The sequence below is a fragment of the Meles meles genome, chromosome 9 (genome assembly GCF_922984935.1).
Source record: "Meles meles chromosome 9, mMelMel3.1 paternal haplotype, whole genome shotgun sequence".
NCBI classification, from domain to species: domain Eukaryota; kingdom Metazoa; phylum Chordata; class Mammalia; order Carnivora; family Mustelidae; genus Meles; species Meles meles.
The window spans coordinates 107117856-107132382 of record NC_060074.1 but is presented as its reverse complement, the minus strand read 5'-3'; positions in this window follow the sequence as shown (position 1 = coordinate 107132382).

The window sequence follows — 14527 nt, the reverse complement described above, 5'->3', positions numbered from 1 at the left end:
GTTGGGGCACCTGGGTGGCTTCTTTGGTTGAGCATCCAACTCTTGATTTTGTCTCAGGTCATGATCTTAGGGTCATGGGATTGAGCCCTTCATTGGAACAAGCAGAGTCTGCTTGTCCCTATCCCTCTGCTCTTCCCCAAACCCCATTTATGCTCTCTCTTTCTATCTCTTAAAATACTTTAAAAATAACCTCTTTAAAAAATCAGCATGTGTATATGTGTGGGTTTGTTTCTGAATGCCATTTTCTGTTCAGTTGGTCTGCTTTCTACCCCTTTACAAATACCACAAAATTTTAATTATTACAGATTTATATTAAGATATTTGATAGTAACTTTGTTCTTTCCAAGAACAAAGATATGTTTGGTTAGTGTAATTCCATATGAATTTTGTAATTGTATGTATGAATTTTAGAATTAACTTGTCAATATTTACCAAAAACAACAGCTGGGGTTTTTATTTGTATTGTTTTGAATTTATAGAGCAATTGAAATGGAATTAATATCTTTATTTAAACTTGCAATCCATAAAAATGGTATATCCCACCACTTATTTAAATATTTTTAATTTGCCTCAATATCTTATAGCAATTTGGCATATAAATTCCAACTTTTTTTTTATGTTTGCTTCTAAAAAATAGATGTTGCTTAAGGAAATTTAATTTCTATCTCTGTTTATTGGTGATATATAAAATAAGTACATTTGGGATCTATTTCTTGTTTTCAATTCTCTGGAGTTTATGTTTGATAACTGTTATTTTTATTTAAAAATGTAGAAAAATTTCACTTGTAGTCATCTGGGTTGAAAATTATGAATTAAATTACTTCTGCGTCTCGGACTTTTCAGGTTTTCTGTTTGTTCTTGTTTCAGATGTACATTGTGCTTTTAAGGAATTTGTCAATTTCAACTAAATTTTTAATCTATTGACATGTAATTGATTTTAGTGTTCTTTAATTATGTATGCAGGATATTGGTAATTTGTGCCATCTCAATTTTCTTCTTGACTAGCCCCACCAGCATTGTGCCAGTTGTTTTAATCTCATCACAATACCATTGTCAGTTTTGGTGCATTCTCTCTATTGATGTTAGGTACTTTTAAACTCATTTCTCATCTTTAAAACTTCCTTTCTTCTATTTTGTTTGGTTTTAACTTTGTTATTTTAGAAAACATCTTGACATATATTTAGATCACAAATTTTCAGACTTTCAGTTTCTCTAATATGTGTTTTAAAGTCATACATACATTCCTCTCTAAGCTCTTTTGCTACATGTCACATTTTAGAATTTATTTCCATTTCCACTGTGATTTCTTCTTTGATCCTTGACTTACCTAAAAGTATTTTTTTGCTTCATTTGCATAACTTGGTAAATATTTTAGATTTCTTTTTGTTATTATTATTTCTACTTTGTTTCACTGTTGTCACATAACACACTTTAAGTTTTCAGTCCTTTGAAATTTCATTGTGATTCAACATATGTTCATTTTGGATAATGATCTACAGACGTACGAACACAATGTATATTCTATCTTTTTTTTAATTATTATTTTTTTTTATTTCTTTATTTTCAGCGTAACAGTGTTCATTGTTTTTGCACCACACCCAGAGCTCCATGCAGTACGTGCCCTCCTTATTACGCACCACCTGGTTCCTCAACCTCCCACCCAAAACCCCACCCCTTCAAAACCCTCTGGTTGTTTTTCAGAGTCCATAGTCTCTCATGGTTCATCTCCCCTTCCAGTTTCCCTCAACTCCCTCTCCTCTCCATCTCCCCATGTCCACCGTGTTCTTTGTTATGCTCCACAAATAAGTGAGACCATATGATAATTGACTCTCTGTTTGGCTTATTTCGCTCAGCATAATCTCTTCCAGTCCTGTCCATGTTGCTACAAAAGTTGGGTATTCATCCTTTCTGATGGAGGCATAATACTCCATTGTGTATATGTACCACATCTTCCTTATCCATTCGTTCATTGAGGGCATCTTGGTTCTTTCCACAGTTTGGCGACCATGCCATTGCTGCAATAAACATTGGGGTACAGATGGCTCTTCTTTTCACTACATCTGTATCTTTGGGGTAAATACCCAGTAGTGCAATTGCAGGGTCATAGGGAAGCTCTATTCTTAATTTCTTGAGGAATCTCCACACTGGTCTCCAAAGTGGCTGCACTAACTTGCATTCCCACCAACAGTGTAAGAGGGTTCCCCTTTCTCCACATCCTCTCCAACAGACGTTGTTTCCTGTTTTGCTAATTTTGGCCATTCTAACTGGTTCAAGGTGGTATCTCAATATGGTTTTAATTTGAATCTCCCTGATGGCTAGGGATGATGAACATTTTTTCATGTGTCTGATAGCCATTTGTATGTCTTCGTTGGAGAAGTGTCTGTTCATATCTTCTGCCCATTTTTTGATATGATTATCGGTTTTGTGGGTGTTGAGTTTGAGGAGTTCTTTATAGATCCTGGATATCAACCTTTTGTCTGTACTGTCATTTGCAAATATCTTCTCCCATTCCGTGGGCTGCCTCTTTGTTTTGTTGACTGTTTCCTTTGTTGTGTAGAAGCTTTTGATCTTGATGAAGTCCCAAAAATTCATTTTCGCTTTGTTTCCTTGGCCTTTGGAGACATATCTTGAAAGAAGTTGCTGTGGCTGATATTGAAGAGGTTACTGCCTATGTTCTCCTCTAGGATTCTGATGGATTCCTGTCTCACGTTGAGGTCTTTTATCCATTTCAAGTTTATCTTTGTGTATGGTGTAAGAGAATGGTCGAGTTTCATTCTTCTACATGTCGCTGTCCAGTTTTCCCAGCACCATTTATTGAAGAGACTGTCTTTTTTCCATTGAATATTTTTTCCTGTTTTGTCAAAGATTATTTGACCATAGAGTTGAGGGTCCATATCTGGGCTCTCCACTCTGTTCCACTGGTCAATGTGTCTGTTTTTATGCCAGTACCACGCTGTCTTGGTGATCACAGCTTTGTAGTAAAACTTGAAATCGGGTAATGTGATGCCGCCAGTTTTGTTTTTGTTTTTCAACATTTCCTTAGCAATTCTGGGTCTCTTCTGATTCCATACAAATTCTAGGATTATTTGCTCCAGCTCTTTGAAAAATACCGGTGGAATTTTGATCAGAATGGCGTTAAAAGTACAGATTGCTCTAGGCATTATAGACATTTTAACAATGTTTATTCTTCCAATCCAAGAGCATGGAACGGTCTTCCATCTTTTTGTGTCTTCTTCAATTTCTTTCATGAGTGTTCTGTAGTTCCTCGAGTACAGGTCCTTTACTTCTTTGGTTAGGTTTATTCCCAGGTATCTTATGGTTCTTGGTGCTATAGTAAATGGAATCAATTCTCTAATTTCCTTTTCTGTATTTTCATTGTTAGTGTATAAGAAAGCCACTGATTTCTGTACATTGACTTTGTATCCTACCACGTTACTGAATTGCTGTATGAGTTCTAGTAGTTTGGGGGTGGAGTCTTTGGGGTTTTCCATATAAAGAATCATGTCATCTGCGAAGAGAGAGAGTTTGTCTTCTTCCTTGCCAGTTTGGATACATTTAATTTCTCTTTGTTGTCTGATTGCCGTTGCTAGGACTTCTAATACTATGTTGAACAAGAGTGGTGAGAGAGGGCATCCTTGTCATGTTCCTGATCTCAACGGAAAGGCTGCAAGCTTTTTCCCATTGAGGATGATATTTGCTGTGGGTCTTTCATAGATAGATTTTATGAAGTTCAGGAATGTTCCCTCTATCCCTATACTTTGAAGCATTTTAATCAGGAATGGATGCTGGATTTTGTCAAATGCTTTTTCTGCATCAATTGAGAGGACCATGTGGTTCTTCTCTCTTCTCTTATTGATTTGTTTTATCACATTGATTGATTTGCGAATGTTGAACCAAACTTGCAACCCAGGGATGAATCCCAACTGCTCATGGTGGATAATGTTTTTAATGTGCTGCTGGATCCTGTTTGCTAGGATCTTGTTGAGAATCTTCGCATCCATATTCATCAGTGATATTGGTCTGAAATTCTCATTTTTGGTAGGGTCTTGCCTGGTTTGGGGATCAGGGTAATGCTGGCTTCATAAAAAGAGTCTGGAAGTTTTCCTTCTGCTTCAATTTTTTGGAACAGCTTCAGGAGAATTGGTGTTATTTCTTCTTGGAAAGTTTGGTAGAATTCCCCAGGGAATCTGTCAGGTCCTGGGCTCTTGTTTTTTGGGAGGTTTTTGATCACTGCCTCAATCTCATTACTAGATATCGGTCTATTCAGGTTGTCAATTTCTTCCTGGTTCAATTTTGGGAGTTTGTAGCTTTCCAGGAATGCATCCATTTCATCTAGGTTGCTTAGCTTATTGGCATAGAACTGTTGGTAATATTTTCTGATGATTGTTTCTATTTCCTTGGTGTTCGTTGTGATCTCTCACTTTTCATTCATAATTTTATTAATTTGGGCTTTCTCTCTTTTCTTTTGGATTTGTGTGGCCAGTGGTTTATCGATCTTATTGATTCTTTCAAAAAACCAGCTTCTAGTTTCATTGATACATTCTACTGTATCTCTGGTTTCTACCTCATTAATCTCTGCTCTAATCTTGATTATTTCCCTTCTTGCGTGTGGAATTGGTTTGACTTGTTGTTGATTCTCCAGTTCTTTAAGGTCTAGAGACAGCTGGTGTATTCTGGATTTTTCAATTTGTTTGAGGGAGGCTTGGATGGCTATGTATTTCCCCCTTAGAACCACCTTTGCTGTATCCCATAGGTTTTGGACTGAATGTCTTCATACTCATTGATTTCCATGAATTGTTTAAGTTCATCTTTGATCTCCTGGTTGATCCAAGCATTCTTAAGCAAGGTGGTCTTTAGCTTCCAGGTGTTTGAGTTCCTTCTGAACTTTTCCTTGTGATTGAGTCCCAGTTTCAAAGCATTGTGATCTGAGAATATGCAGGGAATAATGTCAGTCTTTTGGTATCGGTTGAGTCCTGCTTTGTGACCCAGTATGTGGTCTATTCTGGAGAAGGTTCCATGTGCACTTGAGAAGAATGAGTATTCTGTAGTTTTAGGGTGGAATGTTCTGTATATGTCTATGAGGTCCATCTGGTCCAATGTTTCATTCAATCCTCTTATTTCTTTATTAATTTTCTGCTTCGATGATCTGTCTATTTCTGAGAGAGGCAAATTAAGATCTCCTACTACCAATGTATTCATATCAATATGACTCTTTATCTTGATTAATAGTTTTCTTATGTAATTGGGTGCTCCCATATTGGGGGTGTAGATATTCACAATTGTTAGATCATCTTGGTGGATAGTCCCTTTAAGAATTATGTAGTGTCCTTCTATATCTCTGACTACAGTCTTTACTTTAAAATCTAATTTATCTGATATGAGAATCGCTACCCCAGCCTTCTTTTGAGGCCCATTGGCATGAAAGATGCTTCTCCATCCCTTCACTTTCAGTCTGGGTGTATCCTTAGGTTCAAAATGGGTCTCTTGTAGACAACATATGGATGGGTCCTGTCGTTTTATCCAATCTGCAACCCTGTGTTGTTTTATGGGCGCATTTAGGCCATTCACATTGAGAGTGATTATTGAGAGATAGGTTTTTATTGACATCGTTTTACCTTTGAAGTCTTTCTGTCTGTAGATTGTTTCTATATTTCTGTTCAATGATATTCTTAGGATTTTTTCTCTTTTATAGGACCCCCCTTAATATTTCCTGCAGTGTCGGCTTGGTGGTTGCATTGTCTTTTAAGCCTTGCCGGTCTTGGAAACTCTTTATCTCTCCATCCATTTTAAATGTCAGTCTGGATAGAGTATCTTGGTTGCATGTTCTTCTCATTTAGTACCCTGAATATATTTTGCCAGCCCTTCCTGGCTCGCGAGGTCTCTGTGGACAGGTCTGACGTTATTCTAATGGGCTTTCCTCTGTATGTAAGGAGCTTCTTTGTCCTAGCTGCTTTTAAGAGGGTCTCTCTTGAAACATAATTCCTCATTTTAACTATAAAGTGTCGTGAGGACTTTGGAGAATCTAAAATCTTGGGAGGAAATCTCTCTGCCTCTAGTACATGAACGTTGTTTCCATTCATGAGATTGGGAAAATTTTCATAGACAACTTCTTCCACTATATCTTCTAGACTTCTTTCTTTTTCCTCCCCTTCAGGGATTCCAATAATTCTGACATTGGAACGTTTCATGGCATCATTTATTTCCCTGATTCTGTTTTCGTGGCTTCTGAGCCATGATCCTTTCTCTCCTGATCCTTTCTCTCTATCTGTTTGCCCTCCAGATCACTAATTCTATCTTCTGTCTCAGTTACCCTAGCTTTTAGAGAATTTAGATTAGATTGGAACTCGTTGAGAACATTTTGAATATCATCCCTAGTGGCTTTCAGTTCTGCCCTAACATTGTGAACATCATCCCTGGTGGCTTTCAGTTCTGCCCTAATCAATTCTGTTTGGTCATCCATGGCTTTCTCCAACCTAGCTATTGCCTGGATAATTGTTAGTCTGAATTCCTTTTCTGACATATTGTCTATATCAATAGTCTTTAGCTCTGTTGCCGAAGGTCCATCCTCTGTATTTTTCTTCTGTTGGGTATTCCTCCTCCTAGTCATTTTGGTAAGAGATGACTGAACAGATGCAGCTGGATTTATCGATTGTGGTACAGTCAAGGTGCACCCTGGAACGCTTCTGTGCAATCAGGGTTCCCCACCCAAATGAGAGAAAAAAGAAAAGAAAAAGAAATAGAGAAGAAGAAAGAAAAAAAAAAGGAAAAGAAAAAAGGAAAAAAAATAGAGAGAGAGAGAGAGACGGGAAAAAAAGGGAAGGTAAAAGAGAAGGCTCAGCCCAAATGGGCCCCAAGGTAAGATTTATGAGGTATACAAACAAAAACAGACAAACAAAAAGACTGATAAAAGTATATGACAAGAGGAAAAAAATGTATATATATATAAGCAAAAAAAGGGAAGAACCTCATCAGAAAGAACCCCAAGTATAAGATTTATATATTATCAGGACAAACACAAATTCACAGAAACACTGGCAGAAGGAAAAATTGGGAGAGTGGTTATAAATTCTCAGTGTGGGCGAGGAAAGTTATTTTGACTCTTCCTGAATGTATCTTGATGTTTTTGTTAAGGGACTCAACTTTCCTAAGTTACAGGGGGATTAGAAACTGGTTTGCCTATAGGGGTAGCATTGACTGGGGAAAGGGGATTACCTTGAAGTTTAACTCTATATGTATAGTAGAAAATAAAAATTAAAAAAGAATAAACTAGACTAAACTAAGTTAAAATTAAAAAAGAATTTTAAAAAATTAGAAAAGCAAAAAAGAAACATGGGTGTATGTATCAAAAAGTTCAGGTTAGAAGGTTATTAAGGAATTTGATGTACTGGACATCTCAGTGTGATGGTAAATAGGTTAAAAAATTATCTGTATGTATTTAAAAAAAAAAAGAACCAGAATATTGGTAAAGAGTTAAATATAAAAGTTGTATTTATGAAGCAGTGGTGGTTGTTCTCTTGTAGTCTTTTTTTTTTTTTTTCTTCCTTCCTTGTTGGTTTTCTGGGGGAAGGGCCTGCCATGTGGGTTTTCAGACAATGATGTTCCCTGAGTTAGTTCCTCCCACTCCCCTCAAGGGGGTGGATCTGAGGACACTGTTTTTTTCAGGCTTTTGTTCTCTGGGGGTTTTTATGTTTGTTCATCTGTTTTCTCTCGCCTTGACAGCTTTTGATGGTTTTTGGAGGTTTAGAGGAGAGCAAACTGCACCCGGACCTCCCTCTCAGAGAGAAGCCTCAGAATGCTCTGCAGAGCTGCTGGCAGAGTAGGTTCTGAGTCACTGTCCCTGGGGATGCAGGAGCTCCTCGTTGTACCCAATACCAGGGCAGTGGCGGCTGTCTGGGCAGCTCCAGACACCAGAGAGGTTCCAAGCAGAGATCGCACACTGAGATTTTCCCGCTGTCCCAGGCTGGGAATGTCTGGTTTTTCTGGGTGCCAGAGCTCCAGGCTAATGCCTATGAGCACCTATCCCAAGGGAGGGTGTGGGGCGCACGCGTTTCAGGATTGCCGTCTGGCCAGGCTCCCAGCCCCTCATGGCAGCCAGGCCCCACTCATTCTCAGGCACGCTGGTGGGTCAGGTGCACTGGCGGCTCAGGGACAGAGACCTGATTTCTCCCCTGCACTCTCTATGGCTCAGCACCAGGGGAGGCTGTCCTGGGCCTGGGGACTTAGGTCCCTGTCCCTAACCACCCAGATTCCCACTATTTCCCCCAGCGATCCTTTGCTCTTTGTTTTTTGTTTGTTTTTTTTTTTAAAGATTTATTTTTTTGACAGATAGAGATTACAAGTAGGCAGAGAGGCAGGCAGAGAGAGAGAGTGGAGGAAGCAGGCTCCCAGCCAAGCAGAGAGCCCGATCGGGGCTCGATCCCAGGACCCTGGGATCATGATTTGAGCCGAAGGCAGAGGCTTTAACCCGCTGAGCCACCCAGGCGCCCCTGCTCTTTGTTTTTTGAGTGCTTTCAACCAGACTCCAAGTTAATGCTGGTCCCCAGTCGCAGGGCACTCTCATATTGGGGTATTACTTTCCAATCGGTCACCTCTGGTGGCTCCCTCCCCCTTTTGTTTATCTTCCAATATCAATCCGATGTTCCCAGTCTGCTTTACCTGCCACTGGCGTCTTCTGCTCCTCAAGCTGATTTCATGGGTGGTCGGAGTTCCCTGGTAGGTAATCAGCTCACTTTAGGGTACAGGTTGAAAAGGTGCCTCCTCCTACTTCCCCGCCATCTTGACTCCCCCCAATGTGTATTCTATCTTTATTTGAGTTGTCTACATATTCAAATGGTCAGCCTTCTCTACAGGCTAATGAGAGGGGTTGTGTTAAAATGTTTCACTGTAAGTTTGTCCGTTTCTCTTTTTAAGTCTATTTCGGATTTATATACTCTGAGACTTTTTGTTAACCAGGTGCATTCAAATTTAGAATTTATATATATATATGTTCCCAGTAAACTGACAGTTTCATCATTATGGAATGTCTTTCTTAATCCCTAGTGGTACATTACTTCATGAAATCTACTTTCTCTGACATTGATATACTTACACTAACTTTCTTTTCATTAGTGCTAGCTGGATTTATCTCTTCTTTATCCTTTTACTTTCAAGCTTTCAATATCCTTATATTTAAGATGGATCTCTAGCAAGCAGAATAGAATTTTATTGTTTAAATTTACCCTAACAATCTGTGTCTTTGAGTCTCTAGATGAAATCACAATTCCTCAAAGAGGATCTATTTAAGATTTGAGGGAGAGGAGGGCTATTAACTGTTAAGGATTGATATGATTTAGGACTGGGTTTTAGTGTTTGTGGACTTTGGTTTATTTTGTTACTGTTGTTTACTTTCCACATCTTGATTATATCCCTTCTAAGATACCAGTCAAGAACCTGGTGTGTTTACTTAAGCCTCTTCATCTTAGAAAGTCCTGAATTCCAATTTTTGACATTCTGGACCTATGATATGCTGAACACTTTTCTCATAGTCTCGCTTTATTAGCCTTTGATGACTATGCCATGGCATTCAAGGTGAGGGGAACAACATGAGCAAAATCACATTGGCTATAGAGGCACAAAGCATTGTGCATGGCAGGAATACAAGGGAAGAAGCAGAACATGAAGAAATTTAGACAGGCTGAGTTTCAAATGGATTTGAATGCCACAATAAGCAGTTGGGGTTTTAAATAATAGGACGCAAGCTGTTTAGTAAAGAGGATCTCTATTTACAACTCTTCCTACAGACTGGTCCTCTAAGAGTTTTGACCACTTTTCCTCTCCTTCCTAATAGAGAACACAGTTGGTTCAATACCAAGGGGAACAGGATGTTTTTAGTGAAGCTCCTTTGGAGTTTAGTCAAGGCAGGAGGCCCTTCCCCATGTCAGAAGGAGACTTTTTTTTCAAACACACACTCCCAGACAGAATGTGACTGATACCCAAAGGGGAAGATAAAAAGTCAGAACTGCTTTTTAAAGGTTGAGATGTGAAATCCATGAGTACTTTCATAATTCCACTCTTGCCTGCAATAGATTGAATTTTCAAGTACATCTACTTACAAAAGGCAGACCTTATCAGTAATATTGAAATGAAGAGAAGCCACGCACACCATGTTCTGAACAGCAGGATTTTTTTTATCTTTACAACTTAATTATTTTGCACTCAGTATTTCTCCAGGGTTAGAAATTGTCATTTTATCCTGCAGACATTTATAAGTTGGTTTTTTATATTGATTGGGTTAAAATCCCCAAAAGTCACTTTGGCCTACTGCCAATTCTTTTAATTTACACAGGTAAAAATGAATTTAATTGTTTCTGAAAACACTCATTTGAGTAAAAGAAATATTTTTAAATTCTTCAAATATATACATGGGCTAAGACATTTCTTTTACTGAAAATAAATTACTTTTTTCCTACCAAATTACAAATGTAACTTCCTATTCATACTCTCCTTTTAAAGAAATTTTTAAAAAACTCTTTTCTGGGTGATACAAAGGAATTAGGACATGTAAGTGACAAGCTATTTTCTCCCAGGGGAAAATTAGTAGAACTGTGTCCTTTAACATTTGGGTTCTATAGCTTTTGGTGACAGGTTTCTGAAATCCAGCAAGATTTCTCCACCTCTGGACCTCTTCACAATTGGGGCAAGATTTCCTATAAATGCTGATCTTTTCCATCCCTACCTTTTTTTTTAATCCTAAAGTCAGCAAATCATCTCTAAGAATGATCAGTCCTGGGGCTGTAAGCAGAGTGACAAAGAGAGGAAGACAAAGGACAAAGGACAAGTCTGTCATGACATAGGCTTGATATAGGCCTGGATTAGAGCAAAGGGGATGAATCAAAGGCATTCTGAGGAAGGAGAGACAGAACTCAGTACAGTTTTTCCCCCAACAGTTGATAACCTGTGCTTAGATATATAGATGTACTCAAATGAATAAACTTCTGTGTTAGACAGTGATAGTGTGAGTTCTGATTGCTTATCTCTGGTTCCTCAGTGCCTTACACAAGCTAAGCACAGAGTTGGATGCTCGATAAATATTTGAATCACAAATTTATAAATCAATTAAAGGGATGACTGATAACATCATCCCAGTTCCTTAATTAGCTGTTTCTAGTTTTAGATTTAAATAAAAATATTTACAGAGAGTCCTAAAACTTTGTCATTTACAAAAGTCATCCAAAAGAATTTACAATTTCTTTCTGAAATTAACAAAGAAAATCTTGAACAAAGGTTCTGCCTGATCATCAAAGAAACATCTCAAGATTCCCCAGAACACTTTCTCAGCATCCAGAAATTCTGCAATCCAATGAAGTCTCCTCTTTTGCAAATGCCAGATCCCTCCTTGACCTTGTTCCATGAAAAATGAATAAGCAATGCAATAGCTGCTTGAGTCTAACAATTCTTCCCACAACTTTTAGAATGAGTTTCTTAAGTATTTCCTGACAAACCTTGCTTCTCTTAAGATGATAAAATGAGGGGGAAGAAATGGGCTCAGGAGAGAGAGAATTTTGGAAATCCTGAGTTAAACAATCATAAAGTCATTTCTTCTTTCTCCACCCATCTCCAAGAACATTTCACATTCTAATAATGTGCAGAGAGAACACTAGTTACTTTGAGAAGAACATTCTACTGGACAACACTTCACAGAACACCCTTGGGGAAACCCTGCTTTAAGGATTTCATGCATAATTATCTCTCAGAGCTTAATAAATCTTGATGGATAAACACTTTACGTTTCCCAATACTGTGTGAGCTACTCAAGGACAACTAGAGTCACTCACTTAGTTAATGATGGTTAATTGCCAACTAAACAACTTATTTACTGGCTCACTGACTGACAGGGCAATGAAAGGCCAGGCAGCTTTACTTGAGGGAGGCCAGCCGTGAGGTAAGTGAGAAGCTGACATTTCTAAGGCACCTGAGGCAATTTGCTCAGCCTAAGTGACATAGCACTGCCATGAGTCGACTTCCTTCCCGCTGTAAGCATTAAATTTTGATATCAAAAATCACTTTTTTATGTTTTGGATTATTCTCTGAAGCAAGTGGAACATTCCACTTCAAGGAAAATTGCAAAAGAAAGGTTTATGTGTATCTGGCTCCCCCAGCCTTGCCCCCTGACTGCTGGAAAAGCGCACACAGAGCTAGGACGGTATCTACCCTCACCTCAGGGAAACTACTCATCTGTGAGCAGAGAATTCCTTGCAGTGAGGGAATCTACAGATGACAAAAGACCCAAGCAGCAATGCTCAGGACCCCGGAGCTCTCTTTTGTGCCTCCTGACCCCAGGCCCTTTTCGTGGCCATTCAAGGGAATTCCAATGCAGGACGTCCTATAGAGCCACCCACCTATGGACACAGACTGTAGAAGGGGAGCGTGAAGAGACAGCCTCCACACTGAAGAATTCAATTTCACTGATTTTGTTCTTCCTACTGAGATCCCCACTATGTCCTTGCAGATCTCCGTTTTTCTTCATTTTACAAGCTCTGTTTCCTGAAGGCAGAATATCTGGGCAAGATGGGAAAAGATGAAGACTAGAGAGGCTAGTGATGCTGAGACAAGCTTCTCTATTTACCTTGTCAGGAACACTGAGGGTTAATGCTGCTATTCTTCCTTGTTGAGATGCTAGAAATCAAACTCCTTCTTCTTCTAGTTCCTCCTTATATTTTTCTTTAGGTGAAAAAGCAGTGGAATATTCTTCCACAGAATCCTTCTTGAACCGCTTGTACTTTTTCAATACAACATAATATATTCAATAATAAAAAGTACAACATTCTAATGAGAGAGCCATAGAATCTCACTGTTGATAATAACCTTCCAATATCTTTCTGAGACAGAATAACTTGAAGGCTCATGCTAGGAAAAGTCTGGTCACTCTCTAGTAACTTTCTTTGCTTCGGTTAGCTAAGAGGAAATGCTCCGTGGCCATCCAGTAGTATTTCTCCCCAGAGTTCTCCCATCACCTGTATGTCTAGATAGCTTAACTCCACCCAGGACACCTTCTGCCAGAATGTTCTAGAATATGATAGCATGCTCATCTTCCTTTACTCACATAGTAGTAGGAACTAATAACCATGTGTATGAAACATTGTGCTAAGCGTTTTACATGTGCAATAGCATGTGGTCCTATAATCGCAAACTCTCTAAGAAGTAAATATTATTATCCCTAATCTATAGTTGGGAGGACTAAGGATTTAGAAATCTTCATCAGTGCCAAAACTGAAAATATAACTGCAACAACATGCTTTCTCTTTTCCAGGCTTCAGTTGTAAACACCTATGTCTGCTCCTCCACTCACTTGAACTTAAATCTTTCTACTCCTAACCTCAAATTGACTCTCTCTGTATTGTAAAAAACACTTGGCATTTTAGAATTGCACATACAAAATGATAAAATATATAAGCTGGCATGCACCTTAGCAGTCCATCATTCAAGCAGAAATTCCTCATTTTTACATGAGCATTTGATGTTCAGAAATAGGAAGGTCCTCATTCAAAATCATGATAGGTCTTCATATCTTTAGACTTTCACACAGAGTTCTTTATTCAGCTGTACTGGGCCATGATTCCTTTTCACAACATAACCTTTTAAAAATTGATTTTAAATAGTATCTCCTTGCTATTGACATCCTCCAACAGTAGCAAGAGATGCTAATGCCTTAAAGTTAGAGTCAATAAATATAGAGTGCCCCATGCTCTTTGCCTAGATTTGGGGAACATAGAGTAACTCGGTCTGCATGCAGCCCTGAATTGTCAGTATTTCATTCCATTACCTTCAATGGGATTCTCATTGCCCTTCCTAGAATAATTTAATTTCTCTCACTTCTCAAATTAAATGATACCTAAAAGGCTTAGCATCTTCCTTCAGGAGCACAAGGCATGTATCTTTTACTATTAGTGAAGACCATTAGCTTCAATAGAATGCCCTCTCTCTAACATCTACTACAAGAGTAATGCTCTCAGCCCCATAATGCAGCTCATTTCCATGGCTCTGGATAAACAAGTGCAGGATACCTGCAATATTTTTTGACCAGGCATTTAAAGAAAGTGCACTGATTAAAGAGAGAAGAGCATTAGTGACTCTTAGAATTGGCTCATTTATAGAAATGTTTTTTATTATTGTTGCTTACATTGTAGTTCAATATTATATTGTGTGTCAATGATACAATCTGAATTTTATATATGAAAAAAATCGAAACGCTATACCTCATTAGAAATTCAAATAAAAATGACATCAACATTCATGTAGATAATCTCAGCTAATATTTCTTGAGTGCTAGGGATTATTCTAAGTACTTTGCCAGCTTTACCTAATTTAATCTTAACGAGGTGAGTAACTTGCCCAACATCACATGGCTAGTAAGTAGTAGAGCTGGATTCAAGCCCAGAGAATACAGAGCCCAAGCTCTGAACCTATACCTTCTTGCCCTTTGGAGCCAAACTCAAGTCTGAACACTGCACCACACATTCTACCCCATTTCCCCAGCCAGGGCAAATGA